Source organism: Globicephala melas, chromosome 5 (assembly GCF_963455315.2).
Source record: "Globicephala melas chromosome 5, mGloMel1.2, whole genome shotgun sequence".
NCBI classification, from domain to species: Eukaryota; Metazoa; Chordata; class Mammalia; order Artiodactyla; family Delphinidae; genus Globicephala; species Globicephala melas.
In genome coordinates, this window is record NC_083318.1 from 123,638,034 (window position 1) to 123,659,155 (window position 21,122).

Sequence of the window (21,122 nt, forward strand, 5' to 3'; positions counted from 1 at the left end):
CAGATGCTCATTATGTAAAGCTATCTCCTAATTTTGAAGACAAAAAGATAACTAAATTTAGGAAAAATTGCTTACAAAATTGCAATTAATTTAAATGTTAAACATGAATAACAAACTACATGGAAACATAAATTATGGAGGATTTATTTCCTTACTTCCTTTTGTAATTAAGCATAGCAAATAGTATAAAATTTAAATTCTAGTAGCAGCTATAGTTTATTATTAAACCATGCTGCCATGTTTAATTGTCAGAGATACTCAGGATCTTCTAAATTTTTTTCCATTTCCAAATGATATGGGAGTCATTGAGGATAAATGATAAAACCTTAAAAAAATTTAAACTAGAATAAAGGAAAATAAAACTTTCCCTGGTTCATTTACTGCACTCCTTTGTGGCTTTGTTATAGGTATAAAATGGAAAAACTGATTAAAAGAATGCATTGTACTTGGTATTTAGTCAACATTTTAATAGAGGAAAAAGAGAAACATAATTAGTAATGGAATAAACACTACAAAGCCTCTTAATTTATCAACAGTTGAGTTTCATTTGCTTTTTAGGTCATAAAATCACTGAGCTTCTAAATTGGAGGCTAAAAGAAAATTTTCTTATGAGTGTCCAAAACTGTATTATAGTTCCTCGTGCTGAATATTTTGAGATTTCAGATATGATAGTGAGATATTTCTCACACTTTAAAGATACTTATATTTATTTTGTGCTTATTATTGAAATTTAATAAATGTTTACTTATTAGGTGAACTACCTACTTGAAAAAAATACAGTGTATGATAAAATTGAACATATTATGGTTAAAATTAAATATAAAAAAATTAATTAGGATAGAAGAAACAGATATTGGCAGCCACAGTTAACATGTTAATTATTTAACATTTTATATATACATTGAATTTCTGTTTGACAAAAACAAGTACCAAAAGAAAACTTATTTGATATTTTTCTTATAAAAGCAAGAATTAACATTCTTCTGAAGATATAACTCATTAATTTTTAATTGAAAAGTTAGTTCATTTTGATATTAAAATTCCTTAACAAATTCTACATTGGTTAGAAAATTAAAATCATTGAATATCCTATTAGTTGTCATGTTAATGCCTGTACATACACTGTACACTCATAAATGAAGTAGAAATCATATTCTGCGTACAATGAAGGTTCATTTTATAAATCTGTGTACTCATTAGTAAGAATGTTTTATTTTTGAATATTTAGGAATAGAAGCAATTTTGTATTTGTAATTCCCTGTTTTAATTTAAAATTCAATTACTTTGTTTTAAATGTTTTAATCTAAATCTTTGTGAATGGTGTTATTTTCTTGTATTTGACTTCTACACCCAGTCTTAGACTGTTAATTTTGGAAGCATATGATTTATTTTAAATAAATATTTCCTCTCTTTACCAATAGCTGCTCATAATGACTGAATAAGAACAGAATGAGAAGAAAACCAACATACAATGGACAGCGAGTCTGAGAAAGGTGGGTTTGAGTCATCTGGATTTTGGCTGGGAGTTAGCCAACATTTTTTTGCATTTTGCATTTTGTTTTTAAAAAGAAGCCATATATTTCTTCAGCCCAACCAATATTTAAATCCTTTTAAAATATCCCCAACTAAATGTATTGAGCTATGTGACCCTCCCAATACTTAGAAACTTTGCACGCACACTAAAACTGCCAATTTCATTTTTTACCACCTCTGCAAGTTAGAAGATTCTCTCTAATATTCAGCTGATCTGAGGTCCATAAAAGTTCACTCTGTGTGTATGTGTGCTGTGGAGGCTGGGTCTGAAGAGTGATCCCGGCAGAGGTACCACTATGTCTTATAACTCTGAGCACAGTACATTCGAAGTAGTGAAAAAAGGGAAGTGTGGCTAAAATGGAGAGTAAGGAAGGGTGGTACAAGACAAGGGTGAAGAAGTGGGCTCGGGCCAAATCATGTAGGCCTTGCAGACCACGTTAAAAATGTTTAACCTTACTCTTGTTTTGTTTTGATTTGGGGGGTTTCTTTTTGGATTTTTAAAAACATTTTTTATTGGAGAAGAGTTGCTTTACAATGTTGTGTTAGTTTCTGCTGTATAATAAAGTGAATCCGTTATATGTATACATATACCCACTCTTTTTTAGATTTCCTTCCCATTTAGGTCATCACAGATCACTAAGTAGAGTTCCCTGTGCTAAACCGTAGGTTCTCATTAGTTATCTATTTTATACATAGTGGTGTGTATATGTCAATCCCAATCTCCCAATTCGTCCCACCACTTCCTTCCCCACTTGGTAACCATAAGTTTGTTCTCTACATCTGTGACTCTATTTCTGCTTTGCCATTAAGTTCATCTGTACCAGTTTTCTAGATTCCATATATGTGATATTATACGATATTTGTTTTTCTCTTTCTGACTTACTTCACTCCATATGACAGTCTTTAGGTCTATCCACATCTCTGCAAATGGCACTATTTCATTCCTCTTTATGCCTGAGTAATATTCCATTGTTTATATATATACCACAGCTTTCTTATCCATTCCTCTGTCAATGGACATTTAGGTTGCTTCCGTGTCCTGGCTATTGTAAATAGTGCTGCAATGAACAGCGAGTGCATACGTCCTTTCAAATTCTGGTTTTCTCTGGATATATGCCCAGGAGTGGGATTGCTGTGTCATATGGTAGGTCTATTTTTAGTTTTCAAGGAAGCTCCATACTGTTCTCCATAGTGGCTGCACCAATTTACATTCTCACCAATAATGTAGGAGGGTTCCCTTTTCTCCACACCCTCTCCAGCATTAATTGTTTGTAGATTTTTTGTTGATGGCCATTCTGACTGGTGTTAAGTGATACCTCACTGTAGTTTTGATTTGCGTTCCTCTAATAATTAGTGATATTGAGCATCTTTTCATGCGTTTGTTGGCCATCTGCATGTCTTTGGTGAAATGTCTATTTAGGTCTTCCACCCATTTTCTGATTGCGTTATTTTTTTGATATTGAGCTGCATGAACCATTTGTGTATTTTGGAGATTAATCCCTTGTCAGTTGCTTAGTTTGCAAATATTTTCTCCCATTCTGAGGGCTGTCTTTTGGTTTTGTCTATGGTTTCCTTTGTTGTGCAAAAGCATGTTTAACCTTAATCTTTATGCATTGAAAAATGTGACTTCAGAATCATCATTTAAGATAAAGATAAAAAACGTTGAACACAATGATGTCAAGAAAATCAAAAGAAATATCCATACTGACTAATGCTGATAATTAGTCAGCAATTTCCATAATACCGTACAGACTGAATTCCCTTTCCTGGCCCTACCAGGTTTACTCCATAGGACTGGAGTTAGAAGAGGTTAGTGCCTCTCTCTAGAATGCTGCAAATGACTGTGCTAGGGGAATAAGACCCTGAAATGAATTTTGAAGCTGAGTTTAATAAACTATAAAAGCAAAGATCAAATGAGTCTAAAGAAATATTAATTCTTATAGGTATTAAAAAAATAACAACTGAGGTCAAAGAGTGAAAGCTCTTTGAAAGCAAAGTGAAAGCTTTGCTTTCGGCTTTGCCTAAGTAATTGTCTAAAATAGATGTTCTTTTGTCTGGGTTGATCTTATGAGAATTACAGTGTGTTATATGGAGTAGCCAACTGTGAAGTACATAACCAGATAAAAAATTATATAACTTTTGTGCATTGATACAGTGAAAGACATTATTAAATGCCTTAATAAAGTCTGGATAGACTGTATTCCACAGACTAGCAAACTGAGGAGCATTGATCTATTGTTTGTAGAATCTACTCTGTTCCAATTAGAAAAAACTGTTGGAATTACTTTAATCCATTTCTGCTTCCTCACACCTCTTGCATTCTTTATACTTCTTCCTAGATAACTGTAATGCTCCCATAATCTAAATTTCATTTTGCTTCACTTTCCTGGGCTATAATACAACCAAAGTGGTAGACTTGAATTTCTTAAATTTGGATTTCTGAGCAGATAGGTTCATTCCCCATTTGGATTTCTATTCCCCTCATTATCAACCTTTCCCTGCCCTTTTTAATTACCTAAAATATACTGAGTTGAGATAAGAAAATCAACTTAGAGTTGGAACGAACTTAGAGCAGAGGCCTCTGTTACCAGCAAGTGGTACTATACTATGAATAAATCACTAGATGTAAATAATGTCTGTCTTATGCCTATATATATTTATTTCTTAAATTACAAACATAACTTGAAACATTTTTAGAAGGTACAACTCATTTGGGGGAGTTAGCCTCCCTGATTTAGTTATTTTGTATAGGGTGACCGTATAATATTTGTCATCTAAGAGGCCTTTGAGAGTGAAAGGGGCTCTATAATAATGTTCAGACAAAAGTCATAAAATAAGACTGTCCTAGTCAAACTGGGACATTTGGGTACCCTACTTATAGGTCCTATATTTGTCCTTAGTTACATGCATCTCATGAAGCTTTGGCCTGAAATTCAGTAAACTATGTAATAGAAATGTGTAGCATTAATTGCCGTTTAAATATATACAAAAGCTTTATTTTAAAATCCTTCCCATCGGATTTAAATCATCTCTTGCTTTTCTAGAATTTTAGCCTTTGTTTGTGAAATGATTAGTCTCTTGTTTTCTAAAATCCAAGGACCAGGAGTTAGGGCAACATGTTTAAATTTACCACTTATCACCTATATGCTGTACAAGTAACTAACACTATATAGGAAACTATATGTTGGTCTTTATTTCATTCTTGAGGTAGAAGGCTCTGATTATTTTCTAGTATTAATATTTGTGTCCAGTTTTTCTTTTTGAAAATATAGCATAGATTATTATATTTACAGTTAGGTCTTCTGAGAGTCAAGATCGAGAAAATATGAGCAAGATTTCATCAAGAAGCTTTGAATATGAGAGAAAGGAGATATATTAACATTTATGCAAAACTATAATGCATTGTTCTTTTTTAGCCATATGATTTTAAGAATAATACCTTTTCATAACCTGATAATGATAGCTAAGGAAATGAAAATATTTCACAAGAAATTGAGGGTTTTTGAATGGCTTATTCTGTTTTCTTTTTGTATTGAGACATATTTTTATTTTCAGTTTGGGATACTTTAAGTCCGTAGTTAGTTTGGATTTAATGTAAAATATTTTTCAAATAGGAGCAAGCCAATAGCTTTGATTTTCTTTTCCATTGCTGTTGTAAAATAAGATTTTCTTTCTATACTTTTTTTTCCTGGGGCATTTTAGCTACATGCCTTTCATATCTGAAGTAAGTGTGCATATTTGTTAATGGTGTGCACATCTATATGGCAAATGAGATCCTTTTCATAGGGAGAAAGCTTCCTATTAGGCCAAAAGCTCTCATTTTTTTTTAGCTGTCCCTATTCACATTCTCCTGTCCCTTCTGTTATCAGCTACCAGTTGTATGGGCAAAACAGGTCTGAACCTAATGTTCCTGTAAAATTGGTCACCAGGGGACAGCACAGAATGTGCTTTATCTCAGAAGACAAATGTGTTAATCCTACTCTATAAAGAAGGAGAAAGATAAATCTGACAGAATGAAAAAATGCTAAATGAGCCATTTTGTTTATGTAGGGTTAAAAGATCTTCAGAATTATATTTTTCTTTCAAAATAAGAAAAAGGAAGGAAATCCTGCCACATCTAAAAGTGTTGTTAGACACTAGCTGCACTGAATACAGATTTAAATATGTCCTTAAAAACCCTAAAGCTTCTTTATAGCAAAGGAAGCAAAGTGAAAAGATAACCTAAGGAATGGAAGAAAATATTTGCAAACCGTGTATCTGATAAGCGATTAATCTCCAAAATATGTAAGGAACTCCTACAACTCGATAGCACAAAAAAGTAATAACCCTATTAAAAATGGGCTGCGGACTTGAATAGACAATGTTGCTCCGAAGTAGAAATACGAATGACCAATAAGTATATGAAAAAATGTTCTCTGTTACTAATCAACAAGGAAATGCAAATCAAAACCACAATGAGATATCATCTCACACCCATCAGGATGGCTTTTATCAAAAAAAAGCAAAAGACAACAAACGTTGGCATTGATGTGGAGAACACTTGCAAACTGTTGGTAGGAATGCAAAATGGTGCAGCTGCCCTGGAAAACAATATGGATGTTCCTCAAAAAATTAAAAATAGAACTACCATATGACCCAGCAATCCTACTTCACTTTTTCTAATCCCCCAAAATTAAAATAAGAATCCTGAATAGATTTTAGTACTCCCACGGGCACACAGAACTATTAACAATAGCCAAGGTGTGGAAACAACTTAAATGTCTATTGACGGATGGATGGATAAAAAAATGTGGTGTATACATACACTGGAATACTATTTAGCCTTAAAGAAGAAGGAAATTCTGCAATGTGGGACAATTGAGGGCATTATACAAAGTGAAATAAGTCAGTCACAGAATGACAAATACCGTGTGTTCTCACTTATATGAGGTATCTAAAATAGTCAAATTCATAAAATCAGAGTGCAATCGTGGTTCCCAGGGACTAGGAGGAGGGGAAATGGGGAGTTACTAATCAGTGGCATAAAGTTTCAGTTAAGCAAGATGAATAAGCTCTAGAGATCTGCTATACAACACTGTACCTGTAGTAAACAGTAATGTACACTCAAAAAATAATTAAGAGAGTAGATCTTATGTTGTGTTCTTACCACAGTAAGATGAAATTTTTAAAATAACCTTGAAAAATTGAAAGTGGTAACTTTTTTTTCCCATTTTTTAAAACTCAAGGACACTGAGCTGGAGAGGATTTTTTTCCCAGTCTACTAATCTATACTTCAGCTATGCATTTTTAAAATTTCACTTATGTTTTCCTAAATTGTAGCCACATATATTAGTTAAGCATTTAATTCGCTTAATGGTAAAATCAGCAAAAAAGCAGTGGTTAAAAATTGTTGCTGAGTGATCTGGAATTCTTACTAGAAGTTCCAGGAAGATAAAAGCCTCAGGATGCTATGTAAATTAGAAGGAAAAAAAGACCATCATTTCCATTTCTTCAAAAAGATTTATCTTGTTCTTCTTAATTAGAGGGCAAATGTCTTCTATTTTTGTCATTTCCCCACTGAATATGGTTGCAGAATAATGGCCTCTCCAAAGATGTCTATATTGTAATCTTCAGAACCTGTGAATATGTTTTGTTACGTGGTGTATTCATTTGCTAAAGCTGCCATAACAAAATACCACAAACTGTTAAAACAACAGAAATTTATTGTCTCATTGCTCTGGAGGCAACAAGTTCCCATAAAGGTGTCAGCAGGGTGCATGCTCCCTTTGAAACCTGTAGAGGGGAATCCATTATTGTCTCTTCCTGCTTTGGTGTTTGCTGGAAGTCCTTGATGTTCCTTGGCTGGTAGATGCACCTCTCCAGCCTCTGCCTGCATGGTCATATGGCCGTCTTTCTCTGTGTGTTTTGTCTGTCTCCTCTTATTATAAGAGCACAAGTCATTTTGGATTAAAAGCCCACACTACTCCAATATGAGCTCATTTTAACCAATCTACAACAATCCTATTTCCAAATAAGTTCACATTCTGAGGTACTGAGAGTTAGAACTTCAACATATTTTTTAGGTGACACAATTCAACCCATAATACATGGCAGGAATAATTAAGTTTACAGGTTGCTAATCAGCTGATTTTGAGATGGGGAGATTATCCTGGATTTTTAAGGGGGTCCAGTGTAATCCCAAGGGTCCTTAAAAGTGAAAGAGGGAAACAGGAAACACTGTGAGAGACTGAACCTGCCATTTCTGGCTTTGAAGATTGAAGGAATCATGAGCCAAGGAATGTGGGTAACCTTTAGAAGCTAGAAAAAAGTAAGAATGGACTTTCTCCTAGAGCTTTCAGAAAGGAATGCAGCCCTGCAGTGAGACCAATTTTAAAATTTCTTACCTCCAGAGCTATAAGGTGGTAAATTTGCATTATTTTAAGCCACCGTGTTTGTAGTAGTTTGTTATAGCAGCAATAGGAAACAAACACACTGACCCTAGCTAATGAGGTATATACAGAGACAGTAAAGAATTGGGTTTGAGTAACTTCTCTTTCAATATGACCATCTTTAGATGCTTAGCATTATATTTTCTTTCAGATCCTCTTTTGTTTCCATTCCTAACATATTAACCATAGAATTGTTGACTCATAAGTTTGGAAGAAACTTTGAAGACCCTATGGTTCAACCCACTGTTTCAAGCTTATGGCCTCTCTACATCATTCTTGAGAGGTTATCAAGATTTTGACGAGTGTACCATGTAAAATGAGATTTACCACCTCCTGAGGAATACACATATCCAAATAGGGTCTTGCTTTGGCTCAATTACTTACCAGGGAAGAGATACTTATAGCATCTTGGTTCATTCATTTAAATTCGTATATTGACCACACATCTAGAGCTAGGTTCTTGGCAGGGTATATTGTATGAGATGGGTACATAAAACCGAAACCTTAGTTCCTGTCCTTGATGTCTTAAATTGGGGGGGGCGGATTCGAACTTCAGTAGCAAGGACCTTATTGCAATGAGTTCTCTAATAGCATACACTGGGAACAAAGACATAGGAATAATCGATTCTGTTTAGATGTATGAAGACCAATAGATGAACACGAAAGTATGAAATAATTGGCATATTTGAGGGACAGCAAGTTATATAACGTGAATGTGGTGGTGACAGTGGCAGAAGATAAGATAAATCAGAAACAGTCTTGGTGGGCCATTAGAAGCTATTAAGTAAAGGAGTGACACATCAGATTCATACTTGAGAAAACTTGTGCTAATGTTGAGAATGGACTGGAAAGAGGAGCCGATTGACTAGTTAGGAGGCTCTTGCAATAGTTCAGGTGTCTATTTCTTAGAATCTCTGGCATCTCCAAAACTCTCTGATTTATTACCTAGATAAAGATATATAGTATCCTTTCTTGTGGTTCATCTTTAGACTCCATCTGAAACTCTAGGAAACAAGTTCCTGAAACTTCAGCAAACAAGTTCCTGAACCTTCAGCAAACAAGTATTTTGCTGGTGCCTTAAATATTTTTATATTTCCTTATGGACACCTGATTCTTCTTGTTTTATCTGAATTGCACAAATGTTAACTACCTGGGAATCACTAAGTCCTCCAACCTTCCTTTCCACATACATTGAAAAATTCAGCTCTTTACTCCCTGACCATGTAATATTGCTGAAGATTCTTGATGACTTATGTTTCTTCTGACTACCTTTAATTTCCTCTTTCCACTCAGTCCTTGATCGCTGCTTTATGTCTCACTACCTGTATTCTTTTTTCCTCCCTCCACTCCATTAATCTGAAACACAGAATTCAACTCTTTGTTCCTTCCCCCGAAGTACCATACACTGCAGACTTCACTAAAGTTAGGTAGTAAGAAAGAGGAATTATTTCAGAGAATAGTGACAATGCTGACCTTTTTTCTGAGCCCTGTACTCTGGGAAAGCAGTGGAGATTAAGAAATCCCCTACCTTTTTGTGTTCTGTGTAAAGGCTAATGGCAAAGGACCATCCTTCCCTTACATCCTCTGATATATGACCAACAGCCATTCTTTCTCATGACACCCAAAAGACTCATAGGTGGCTCTCATTTACCTCTCTGTCTAAAACTTGAAGACCCTTTCCGTTTCTTTGAGAAGTTTCTCAATAATGACATCTTCTTTGCAATAGCCTGAATAACTATGTCCTTAATTGTTCAATGTATTGTGTCTTTCTCATCAGCTAACAATTTAAATGTATTATGTATCCATTTTTCCTAAGACTTTTGCACTGCCCCTCCCTACATCCTGCTAAAGCCCTTTTCTGTTTTTCCATCTAAAATTTCTTGTCTCTTTAATTTATTGGGTTCTTCATCCCTTTCCTGTGTAGAATGCCAGAGCAAAATAAAATCAAATATCTTTCATTTTCTAACAGAGTCTTTTATTATTTTTTAATTTTATTTTATATTTTTACGGATCACCCTGTAGGGCCTCTCTATTCTCACATAAATAGCCTTCTAAAATGCTTTGAAAAACTAAGGTCATTCTTTCCTGAAAACCACTTCTTAATATATCATTTTATATCTCATTTAAAAGACTAAAGGCCAATAATTCAGAACCTCTAAAGCCTAGACTGACAACTTCAAATAATGTACAAAAATAATAACTATAATAGTTTTAATTAAAATTAATTTTTTACAGTATATTTCATTTAGCAGTGTTTACTAACAACTTTGTAATGTAGATTTTCTTTTCTTCACTGAAGGTGACTTAATGTCAGAGAAATTCAGTGTCTTGCTTTTAATTTTATATAGTAAATTGGGACTAATATAAGACCAATGATATAGTCACAGATGCTAAACTCACAACCTAGTCAACCTATCTACACCTCTATTAAATATGTATAAGAAAATGACAAGGAAAACACACATTACACAGAAACAGGCTGAAGTCCTTGACCACTAATCAGGCATGAATACATGTGTTTGGAAGCTTGATGTGTTTGAGTGAGCGGAGGTTTTAGTCCCATTGTACATAAAGTGTTGTATATATTAATCAGAAGGAGATCTATTGTTTTGTGTTAGGGATATATATGTGTTTGTTTAGAAGTAAAAATAGAAAACGTTAAAACTCATTGAATTCTGGAAGGTGTTGAGTGTCATAAAGAATATCTCAAGAAGGGCTTACTTTGCAAAGTGTCTACTTTCTTGTAACCACAAACCTGAGTTAATCCCATATGGCGCTTGAGGGTCAGTCTCACAGAGCAGAGCATGCACCTAATTGCTGCCTAGTGTGAGTGATAATAAAATAAGAAAAGGCATCTGTGGTTGGAGCGATCTTAATTAGGAGAAGAGCTGCTTGTGACATAATTAACTTTATTGGGGGGGGTGGTCAGGGAGAAGCTTTCAAAGGGTTTTTTGTCATGAAGAAAAGATGAAAGGATGAGATAATGAAGAGATGGACATGAATTATCAATTAAGAGTCCTGTACCGAGTTTTCGTCTTCGTGGATGATGCATGTAATACGTAGTCAGTGTAAATAGAGAAAATATCTATGATTTTTTCAAAAGGTAGGAGGATTTTTAGTAACTCTTGTGGGGAGAGAGGAAGGAGAGAAAGAAAAAAATTTATAAATGGAGACGGAGAAAAGAGAATGCAGAGGAGAGAGAAAAAATTCTGATAAGAAACAAGTCAGAAACATACTCAGGCAATGTTGGTTGGCCCAATAGAAGTCATGCAGTTGAAGGGCTAATCCATGTCATGGTCAAAGTTTTTCACTGTTGATGCGAATCTTCTGCCAGGTGTCATGAGTATTTACTTTATGTCTTTAGAGCATCTCTTACCAGACTCTGCTTCCTAAGACTCTCATCCAAGGACTTTTTACATTTAAAACCAAAGAACATAGCATGGAATAAAGATAGGAATACATAAAAATAGGATGGATTTAATACATCTTTCACAGAGGATCATTTTGTAAGAATTCAAGCTTAGAACTTTTGACTAGTCTGCAGCATATTCAGGGAGCCCAGTAAATATAAATTAATATAAAGGTCTATACTATTTCTTTGTTTAAGAAAGTATTGGTCAAATTTAGATATACATACAGTGCCAGTCTATTCTTGAGAGCCAAATGCTTTATAAACGTATCATACAAAGATGAAGAGAAATAAAGGGAATATAAAGTTTATTTTTTTCTTAAGGAAATGGACAATTCATACTACTAGGGAAAAGAAAATGCAGTATGTCTGTGGAAAATAGGCTTATGTCAGAGTAAATAAAGATAACAGTTGTAGAGCAGATATTGATAAATCCTTACAATAGAAAAAAATACTAGAGCATGCAGTGTGAGCACATTTTCCCCTTTTGAACTATTATGTTGCTTTCCATGAACGAGTAATTAAGTAGAATGTTTTCCAGGGTTTTATACATTACACTCTGATTGCAGTTATAAGTATATTGTTAGAGGACATGCTTTAATTACTAATAGACATGGTGTACCATTCTCTGCAATATTTAAAAAATATTTTATGCTTGAGAAGCTATAGGTAAAGACTCATTTTTATTAGGTATTTATTAGATAAATGAAAATAATGAGTGAAAAAGTATACCCATTTCTCCAAAAACTTGCCACAAAAAAAAAAAAAAAAAAGATTTTTTTTGAAGTTTGAAGGTAAGCAGAAACCTTGAGTTAACCCTTTCGGTCGTTTGTTTAATTTGACCTCACTAACCTCAGTCACCCATTCACCCAGAGTGGTGTTTCCAAAAATATGGTAAGCAAAACCAGCCACAGGATATTCCTGTGTCATGAATGTGGTGAGCGGATTTCTAGGGTGGCCTCAGTGATTCTCACCTCCTGGCATTTGTGGCCTTGAGTTTGGATCTATGACAACAGACAAGGGAGAGAAGGATGCAGGTGCAGATGCTGGTAGTCAGGCAGATGGTAACGGGCGTCTGTGGAAGTCTCCGATTAATTTTCTCAGTGAGGTAGAAAGTACTGTAATTGGTTGAGAGCAAAGATTTATTGGGTGATTGAGAAGAGAGAAGGTGTGAAATAGTCATTTAGGAGTGGGAGACTACATAGACCAGACAGAAATAGTATGATTGAATGGCAGTGTTAAGAGTCCTTAGAGGTGGGAGTTAGATATCTGAGTTTGGGGACTGGAAGAGAAGTCTGGGCTAGATGTATATATTTGGGAATCAAGAACCCATCTGATGAGGTGTGAAGTCAGGGAAAGTGATGGAGTAGGAAGCGCTAGGAATCTGTCTCTTCACTAGAAAACAATTGTACTGGCAGAAACTGAAGTGTCTGTTTTGGAACTCTGGAGTCTCTTTGAACACTGCAACATCCAGAGGAAAGCTTGGCTGGTAAATTGCTGTTAATATCTGTCCATTTCAGCTTTCAGTGCAGTAGAGACTAACCAGCCCTCACTCTGCCCCATGGCAGGCAGCTGTGGAGATGTCAACCCATGTTTCTAGATTGGGTTGCTGGAGCCAGGATGGGCAATAAGGAACTTGTATTTCAATTATTGGGGCTATGTGTTCTGACTTAGTGCATAAAGGCAAGTCACCATTGTTTTAATCCCTACGGGCTAAAGCAGCTTCCAGGAGACTTAAAAAGACAGAACCTGGGTATTTTTTTTGACGTTCAAAAACAGCCATGCACACAGGGGATTTGTAAGGCAACTGGGCATGCCAGGGAAAGACTGAGGCTTAGAAAAGACTTGAGGCCTTGTTCATGAATAGGAAGGCTTAACCTTGTTAAGATGTCAGTACCATTCAAAGTGATCTACAGACTCAACACAATCTGTATCAAAATTCTAACAGCCATTTTATCTGAAAAGAAAAAAGCCAAACCTCAAATTCATAAGGAATTTCAAGGGGCCTTGGACAGCCAAAACAACCTTGAAAAAGAAGAATAAAGTTGGAGGACTCACATTTCTTGACTTCAAAACTTAAAATAAAGTTATAGTAATTAAAATAGTATGGTACTTGCATGTGGACATTTAGACCAGTGAAATAGAGAGCCTAGAAATAAACACTTACATATATGATCAATTAATTTTCCACAGGAGTGCCAAGACCATCCAATGGGGCAAAGATAGTCTTTTCAACACATAGTGCTGGGAAAACTGGATATCCACATGCAAAAGAATGAAGTTATATGTATATCTATATCTATGTCTATATATCTATATATCCTACAACTCAATAATAACAAAACAAACAAGCCAACTTAAAAAATGGGCAAAGTTCTTAAAATGACATTGTCCAGTGTAGATATACAAGTAGCCAAAAAGCACGTGAAAAGGTGTTCAATATCAGTAGTCATTAGGAAAATGAAAAGCAAAAGCAAAATAAAATACCACTTCATAACTACTAGGATGGCTAGGATCACAAAAACCCAGCAAATAACAAGTGTTGGCAAGGATGTGGAGAAATTGGAACCATGTGCATTGATGATGGGAATATAAAATGGCACATCTGTTGTGAAAAACACTTTAGTGGTTTTGCAGTGGTTAAACACAGGACTACCATATGACCCAGCAATTCCACTGCTTAGGTATATATCCAAAAGAATTGAATGCAGAGACTTGACAGATATTTGTACAGCCATGTTCATAGCCAAAAAGGTAGAAACAATCCAAGTGTCTATAACAATGAATAGATAAACAAAATGTGTTATACACATACAATGGAATATTATTCAGCCATAAAAGGGAATGAAATTTTGATATATGGACTTTGAGATGATCATGCTTTGTGAAATAAGCCAGACACAGAAGGACAAATATTGTATAATTCCACTTATATGAGGTACCTAGAATAGGCAAATACATAGTCAGAAAGTAGAATAGAGATTACCAGGTATTGAGGAGAGGGTGGAAGGGGCAATTATTATTTAATGGGTACAGAATTTTGTTGAGGATGATGAAAACATTTTGGGGATAGATAGTGGTGATGGTTACACAACATTGTGAATGTATTTAATGATATCAAATTGTGCTCTTTTAAATTGCTAAAGTTATTAATATTGTGCTGTGTATATTTTACCATAATAAATTTTTTTTAAGAAGGAACCCATCTGAAGTTTGCATTCATGGATTTAGAGTGAGTCCAGTCAGTATGGTTGAGTATTTTTCTTTAGCATTGCAGGAGTGATTGACATGCCAATGAATAATTGAGATAATTTACATCTTATAGGAAGACATTCTACTATTCATATAAAAAGAAGCTTTAGGAATTCAGAGAACTAAGAAATTAGGATAAGTTAGACTGGTTGAAAAAGGCTTTGTGAAGGGTACAGGATTCGAATAGAGCCCTGAAGGACTTAAGTATTTGGATTTACGAAAGAAGAAGAAATTAAATCTTGGTAAGGAAAACAAGGTACATTAGTCTTGGATTCTGTAATTAGCATGGTATATTCTAGGGTAATGATACAGGCTAAGTTTGAGCAGATGATTAATGTAAAGACGTGGAATAGACACTTGGGACATGTATGGGATAAAGACATGGAAGGTAGTGTAAAACTAAACTTTAAATGGTCTTTAAACCTAGGGTGAAGAATTCAGATTTTTTTTTTATGGAACTGGGAGCCAGTGTTGTACAGCATAGAGGTGATATTATACAATCAACATTTTAGGAATATTAAATGAGTAACGCTATGTTGGGTGGATTAAAGTGAAGTTACAAAATATTAAACAAGAAATCTAGAAAAATTATTTTTCTCTTCCTAAATCTAATGTGACCAGCTCTGTGACTTTGGGGAACTCACTTAGCTCCTCTAAGCTTCAGATTTCTTATCTGTAAAATGAAGGGATTGAATTTTTCATTATGATGGAATATAAGAAAGTCAGGTAAAGGACATAGTTCTAAAGCACACCTATGATCTGCTGCTAAGATGCTTTAGTAAAATATTAATTAAAGAAAAAGTATATAAAAATTTCTTTAGAATATGATTCCATTAAAAAATTAAAACAAAATTATGTGTGTTAATAATGAATGTTATTCACTTTAAAAGAAATGGAAGTAAACGCAGCAAAATCATAAGGGGTTTTGTATTAGAAGTAATTTATTCATATTTTTAATATTTTTATACTTTGTAAATATAATGAGCATGTACTACTTCAATTAAAAACAAATAAGAGTTTTTGGTTCTAGATTAGAACTTGGGATTCTAGAATACTGTAGTGTTGGTAAGGTGTTAGGGACCTAAAATTGAAAGATAGCCAATATGTATGCATAGAAAGAGATCTGAGAGAAAATCTGAAGACAATTGTCAGGGTTTAGTAATTGGGTGAGAATTTGAAGTCATTCTCATGATCTACTTTATTTTCTTTCAGTTTCTTTACTAGAGAGGACCACAAATAAATTTCCATTTATTAGGCATACCCTGACCCATTCCAAATCAATGCTCATGTATACAATTAGACCTTAACTGCTATTTGACAATTCAGTTATATTTATCTATTTGACTCAGTGAATACTTTTCACATTAGCTGTTCCAAATTTTTGGCTCTTCCCTTAAAATATCTAATTCCCTATCGAATTCTTTTTTTTTTTTTTTTTTTTGCTTTCACTTATGATAGAAATTTCTTAATAGAAATGCCCTCAATTTGACCCTTATCCTTCATCTCGTGCTGTGGGTAACTATTCATAGTGTCTCATTTTCCTCTAAAAAGCATATCCATTTGGAAAATAAGTTGCATGGTTATCATAACTTTAGGAAACATATAAAACTATTTTGTAGTTGTGTTGGGGGTCCCCAAGACCACTCCCAGAGTTGATGACTCACTAGAACAACTCCCAGGAATCAGAAAAACTGTTATACTCACAATTACTATTTATTACAATGAAGTGATACAGATTAAAATCAACAAAGGGAAAAGGTACATGAGATGGAGTCCAGGAGAAACTAGGCACAAAGTCCCAGGTGTCCTAACCCAGTGGAGTCACATAAGGATGCACCTAATTTTCCAGCAGTCATATGTGACAACATGTAAAAATGTTGTCAAAAAGGAAGCTTACTTGAGCCTGGTGTCCAGAGTTTTTATTTGGGATCAGTCACATAAGGCAGACCTTCTTTGAAATGTGTAGGGTTTAAGCAACCCAGGCCTGCTGACCCTTGCCTGCATAGTAGTTTATATCTGAGAACTCTATTTTCTGAAGTTCTTACCTTACAGCATCGTACAATATTTGTATTATTATTTCACGGAAGAAAGGAAGGGTCTAGACAAAGTAACTATGAATATTGTGTCTACAGAGCACTGTGCTTAAGATTTACATGAATTATTTTATTTAGTCTGTGCAATAGTCTTATTTATTTATTTATTTATTTTTGGCTGTGTTGGGTCTTCGTTTCTGTGTGAGGGCTCTCTCCAGTTGCGGCAAGCAGGGGCCACTCTTCATCACTGTGCGCGGGGCCGCTCACTATCGCAGCCTCTCTTGTTGTGGAGCACGGGCTCCAGATGCACAGGCTCAGTAGTTGTGGCTCACGGGCCTAGTTGCCCCGCAGCATGTGGGATCTTCCCAGACCAGGGCTCGAACCTGTGTCCCCTGCATCGGCAGGCAGATTCTCAACCACTGCGCCACCGGGGAAACCTGTGCAATAATCTTATCAATAAAGTGTCTATTTTCAGTTAGTTTCTTCAAATAAATGGAGTTTATATTTTTTAGGTGTTACCACCTGAAATATAGTTCTGAAGTGGCTTTCTTAAGTTCCTAGCAGTCTTTTATATAAAGCTAAAGTTCTTCTCATATTTCATCTTTTTGGTTGTTGCTATATCAGTTTTTTGATCAGGTCTTTCTTGAAAATCTTTCTCCACTTAACATCAATTTTGTCTACTCTTTAGGTTTTCTTCCTACCTCTTCAACCTATCCTATGTTAGTTTTACTCTTTCTTTCTCCACTCTCCATTCCACTTGGTCTTTTGGAAATATGGAAGATTAGCTATTTTGAAAATCCTTACACTATGAAGAAACTCTGGATAAAATAAGACAAACATCCTTTGAAATTCAGAGCTTAGCTTTCAAGCGGTACCATCTCTTAGTAATAAGCGCTTCTTAATGCTTTGACTGCCTTGTGGAAGGTAGGGGGGTTGGCATTTTGATAACCACATAAAGTAAGCAGAAAATGATACGTATACACAAAACTAGGATTTTCTAAGGACTACATTGTCAGTTAAAGGGTGGGCTGGGAAAAAATATCTAATATATCATCAAAGAAAAGCTATAAGAAAGCATTTTGTTTTGGCCTGAATAAAAAAAATTCTCTGAGAATTCATAGTCATAAGTCTGTATTCACTCAAGTTTCATGTTTGCATTATGATTTTCATGATTTTGGAAGACTTCAACCTGGGAAAATGACATATAAAGTAGTTGTATGGTGGTACTATCTCTAGGGTGCTTGACAGAAGCAAAACTACCTCTACGCAGGGAACTACCTCTACCCAGTCCTCACAAGATTCTCAGAAATAAACCCTGCTGAACATAAGTTCACAATCCACAATTAAAAGTTGCACAAGTAATATATCATATCTGCAGAAAGAACAAACATCAGAATTAAATCTTTTCCAAGAACTTTAGAAAGTAGAATTAGTAGATATAGACTACAAAATAGTCTCATATGTTTCCTAGAGTTATGGCAACCATATAATTTATTTTCTCACATGGATATGCTTTTCAGAATGAAATGGGCCACTATAAATAATTACACACAGTACAAAGGTACTAATTAGGTACTGTCCTATGCTAACTGAGGTATATGGTCACCCTATCTAAAATAAATCTTCCCAAAGTTCTTTTACTTGGATTTATCTATATGTCAATAAAACAATAAAATAAAATTTATTTAAATTATTCTAGTTCCTTTATAATTTTCATTAATTCAGACTGAGCTATTTCTTAAGTTGGTAAGTTCTTATACTATTGCTGTTAATACTTCGGCAGATATTTTCCTAGTATGATTAGTTAGCAAAAAGAGGATAAAATGGTGACTAATGAGTGAGTAGAAGCCACTCATGTAGTGATATTCATTAAGAAAAAGCAGTGGGAGTGTGTACTATATAACTAGTATAATCAAATAGATATAAAGGGTAAAGGTGCATCCTCTTCAGCTTTATTAGGGCCCAAAGCTTCCAAATTTTTAGGTTTAAATAAAGCAAGATAAATTTATTAGTAGTAAGAAGTATGGAAGACCCTTGACTTTTTGTTTCATTTATCATTCAGTGATTTTGTGAATCATTTTATTTATTCTGTTCATAGACATTGTTCGACGCACACATTGATTTGAGGTCCCTGTAATGAATCGTCTGGCAGCTGACTGGGAACTGCTTCTTTATATAAGAGCCTTCCCTGAGAAAAGAGTAGATACCCAAAACAGACTTTCCTAAAGCCTTGGGGATATATGGAATTAAACTTCTTTCTGTGGTAGTAAGGAAGTAGTTAGAAAAAAATTGGACTACTAGAATTCTTTTTCTTACTCCAGGGTTTGGCAAACTATGGCCTACAAACTTAAATCTGTCTAGTTTTGTATGGGCCATGAGCTGAAAATCATTTTGCATTTTTAGATGTTTGAAAAAGAAAAAAATCAAAAAGAACACTGTTTTGTGTCAAAGTATATGAAACTCAGTCTCAGTGTCTGTAAATAAAAGTCTTATTGGAATACAGTCATGCTCATTTGTTTACAGATTGTCTACGCTGCTTTCGTGCTATAATGGCTGAGTTGAATGGTTGCAGCAGAGACCACATATTTATTATCTAGCCCTTTTGACCCTTGATCTATATGGCCAGGAAATAATATGACAACACAGATTAAAACTCTAGCATTGCCACTCTTAACAGTTGTGGGGCCTTGAGCAAGTTGCTTGATAATCTTAACTTTTGATTTACTCATTCAATCAAAGAATATAATAAAAGTACCTACTCTGAGGTTTTAAAGCTTAGCCGAAATGGTATATTACAATGCATGGGAGATTTCTCCTAGTTAGCTAACATCCCACCTATTCCCCGCCCCATCCCCTTATCCCTTTACTGTCCACTAATAGAGGCTGGAAAAGCTAAATGCTCTCTTTTACATCCTTTCTTCCGTCTAGGGTTGATTATGTAGTTCTATTTTAGCAATGGAACAGAGTTCAGTAGGACTGAAATGAGTGAGGGGAAGAGAAGAGAGGGATGAAATCAGAGACAGATGTGAGGACTAAGCTGTGGCAGCTGTCTTGCCAACATAAGGGAACAGTGGATGGAATCACATACACACCTACTCTGACATTGTTGGGCAGCTGACCCATCACTAGAAGCCACCTAACTCAAGACTTCTTGCTATGTGAGAGAAATAATTACCCATTTGTTTAAGCCAGTAGGTGGGTTTTCTGTTATTGTTGACAAAATTATACCTGACTAAAGTGCTTAGTTTGGTGGCTGGTATATGCAGTTGCTCAAAGCATGTTGGCAAATAGTTATATGTGCGTTTCAAGATCAGGCAGTCCAGTATAGTTAGAGGATAACAGGCCTTTAAACATAACAACAGTTAAGAGTTACAATAGACAGTAATCAGAAGATTTAGAAAATAGTGTAGAAATAGAAATAGGGTATTTTAGGAGCTTATGAGTTTTCCATTACTGTGATAATTTGTGATATGTTAAGAGGTACACAGAGAGTTGAACCTGCTGTGCCCTTTGCCATACTAGGTAAACAAAAGTTTAAAAAGATGGCAACAATGATGTCAGTATAATTTGTTTAAGCCCTTTACAACCCCTTTTAAAAAATCCTACTACTAGTAATTGACGGCTTTATGATTTAGCTGACTAGATGTTGGATATGATCTTATCTCACAATATCATCCGCTATCTATTAAATCCTGGCATAACCATGAGCCAGGACTTTGGTCTTTTGCATGTGTGATATGGCTGAAATACAGCTACTTCTCAGTATTTTTCTTTGTGGATGAAGTTTTGTTCCTTCCTTTTCTGCCAATAATATAACTTATTGGAGAAGTTCCACTGTTAAATTAGATAATGATTGCAAGTATATTGAGAGGGAATCCCATTGGGTAAAGCCTGAACACATAATTTTTTAGTACTTTTAGCTTTGAAATCTATGGACTTAAGTATGAATATCATTTCAGCCTAGTTATTATATATTGCTTTGTTTTTAAACTTTTTAAAATGGATTCCTTTAATTTAGTAAGCTAGAGATACAAATTGTTATGGTTTTATGTGTGTACAATGTACCAAAATATATTGAAGGTTTAACTATAAAGTAATGGTCCTGTCCGTAATTCTCATGTGTATGTCTGTTTCATAACTTTCATTCAGCCACATTTTATGCATCAGTATCAAATGACCATCTGTATAAAGAAAAGTAAACCTGATGTAAAGGTTATAACATTACATAGAAACAGGCAATTGGAACACCCAAGAACTTTTAGAGAAAAAAGATGAGGTACTTAAGCCCAAAAGATAAATTAGTTCAAATGACTCTCATCTTCTCATACTACGTCTTACATAGAAGATTAGAAATCCAGATGTTAAGATTAACTTTTTATTTTTCAAACAAGTATTGAATTGCAGCGTAATTTTGAGAAGCTTCATTTTGTTACTCTTAACTGCTGTTTAATTGACTCCAAGAAGTAT

The 21,122-nt window shown here is 34.7% G+C and overlaps 1 protein-coding gene across 2 annotated transcripts in view; it reads left to right on the top strand.

Moving 5' to 3' along the window:
• Nucleotides 1–21,122, top strand: part of STPG2 (sperm tail PG-rich repeat containing 2) — a 514,734-nt gene that overhangs the window by 209,410 nt on the left and 284,202 nt on the right. The window contains exon 7 of one of the 2 annotated variants that reach the window (XR_009563864.1): nt 1,422–1,493. The exons of the other annotated variant lie outside the window; for it this stretch is intronic. The gene's annotated coding sequence lies outside the window, so the exon portion shown is untranslated. The remainder of the gene's footprint in view (nt 1–1,421; nt 1,494–21,122) is intronic. 2 annotated transcript variants of the gene reach the window in all.